Below are 2500 nucleotides of genomic sequence, written 5' to 3' on the forward strand. Positions count from 1 at the left end.
TACATTCATATTTTCTTCTTCGTAGAAATAGAAAAGAATGCAACGCCATTTTGTATTTTTTAGATATTCGTCGAAATAGATCAATCAGCAATAAATATCAAAGATTTTCTGATCCTTAAAAACAAAACGTATCATCCATCTTTATTCTTTTTCTCTTCTATGTTTTCCTTTTCGCCTGAGAAAAGATGAGAGAGAGAGAGAGAGAAAAAGAAAGAGAGAGAGAGAGAGAGAGAGAGAGAGAGTGGAGACAGTCGCCATCTTTGTTTTTAGAGTACTATACGTGATTCAAAGGGATTATACACGCGCTTTTCCGTATACCAGAAATACACGAATGTTTCTTTTCTGAACGTGAACATGTTCTCTCTCTTTCTCTTTCTCTCTCTCTCTCTTTCTCTCTCTCTCTCTCTCTCTCTCTCTCACGTGTCTAGTTTTCCGCTATTTTCTCTTCCAACGAGAAAGAGAGAGAGAGAGAGAGAGAGATTTTTATCTACTTCTACGCACATATATACGCTTACACACACAGAGTTGAGGATGCTAAATAAGATTACAAAGGGATACTGCTTGCCACTGGTAGAGCAGCAACAAGATACACCTATTCCGCGTAGTTCCATGAACCATATAAATACGCGGGATATTTGATACGAGATATACTACGATGTTATAAAAAAGAAAAAAAAAAAAGAAGAAAAAATAGAAAAAAAATAAAAACAAAAACAAAAACATCTAAAAAACAACAATAACAAAAAACTATATATATATATATATAAATATATATATATGTACGTGAACGTACATAGCGTATGTTTAAAAAATATTTTTTCGAAAGTATTTCCCTTTTGTTATATGTTATATTATTTTTAAGTCTTACTTATATACACATAGATATATTGATTATACTAATATCATTATATCTCTTCGTTAATTAAGAAAAAAAAAAAAAAAAAAAAAAAAAGAAAGAAAAGTGAAGAAAAATGAAACGTTAAAATATCGTATAGATTGTTAAAAAGTTTCTTCAGATTATAGCAAAGGTTCGATCTAATTTCGACGAGATAAAAAGAAATAATAAATAAACGAATAAATAAAAATTAATCGATCTATATGAATCGTCGCGTCAAATATCCAAACGAGAAAGAAATACCGATTGATTTTTAATACATAATTTACCCTTAATAATTCGATCTATATTAATTTGAAAAACTTTTTAATCCCCATCTAGGAACTTTGGAATCTCCATGTTTCTCCCCCACCATACCCCAACACACAACTCCACGTCACTCCTCCTGTATAATTACCCTTTTATATATCTTATAAATAATTTACTTAGATTTTTACTTGCGACTTTGTTAACGCATATATATTAAAATTTTCTGATCAATGTCGATTAAAGATGCAAAGCTAAAAAAAAAAAAATGGAAAGGAGAGAAGAAAAAAAATAGAGAAAGAAGAGAAAGCGAGAAGAAAAATAAAAAAGAATTCTCAGAAAAATACCCAAAAGAATGGTCCTCGACAATGAGAAAAAGAAAACAAAAACAAAAGCACGAAAAAAAAAGAAAAAAAAAGAAAAAAAAAAGTAACAAGTTTAACAAAGAAACAACTTATTTATTCATGACCTGAGGTGGTTAGAATTGGGAGTTGAACGGGCGGGTTTGGTGGGATAGATCGGTAGCAGCGTCTTGCTATAAAGAACAATACACATAGAAATAAAGTTTCTGACTATAAGTAGTTAGCTTCTCGAGACTTGTGGCCCAAGGAGAAGACTTGGGTGGGTAAGGAAGACCTAGGGGGTGAGTTTAGGTGGCAATAGTGGGGGATGAAAGTGATGGAAAGGAGTTAGGCGGGGTGCCCACTTTGTTTTCAAACATGTTCCGTGTTTTCTACCGAGGTAAAAAGCATCGAAGCTCCGATTTCACAAGAAAAGCTCTCGGTGAATTTGGTGGTATCAGAGAAAGAGAGAAAGAAAGAGATACAGAGAGAGAGAGAGAGAGAGAGAGAGAGAGAGAGAATGAGAGAGGGTAGGAGGAGAAAGGGGCAAGCAGTGTGCGTTGGTAACTCAATCCGAGGAGTTTCGAGGGAAAAGCGTAGTATTACCGAACGTGCTATTTCTCTGATCCCAGATCATCTTCGTGTTCGCGACAACGAACTCGAAAAGGGTCAAAAGTTTCTCAAACTAATTCTTTTTCTTTTCTTTTCTTCTCTCTCTCTCTCTCTCTCTCTTTCTCCTTTTTTTTTTTAATTTTTTTTTTCTTTTCTCCTCGCTTACTCTCGCCTGCCCCCTTTCTATCCCTGGCCTTACACCTCAACTCACCCTCTCTCACCTTGTTAACGTAACGAAACGAAACGAAAGGAAACAAAGCGAAACGAAAGTAAAAACAAAAGTGACGACGAGCTCTAGGACGGTGGGATGGGATAGGTTGGTAGTAACTGAAGAGAAGAGAAAGAAGAAGAAGAAGAAAAAAAAATTCCCTAAAGCATGTCAGTCGAGCGTGTTGTTCTCTTATTG

General features: G+C 34.5%; 1 protein-coding gene across 5 annotated transcripts in view; it reads left to right on the forward strand.

Annotated features, from left to right (window-relative positions):
* LOC124953118 overlaps positions 1 to 2500 on the forward strand; it is a 71383-nt gene that overhangs the window by 36109 nt on the left and 32774 nt on the right. The window lies entirely within an intron of this gene.

Source organism: Vespa velutina, chromosome 11, assembly GCF_912470025.1.
Source record: "Vespa velutina chromosome 11, iVesVel2.1, whole genome shotgun sequence".
Taxonomy (NCBI): Eukaryota; Metazoa; Arthropoda; class Insecta; order Hymenoptera; family Vespidae; genus Vespa; species Vespa velutina.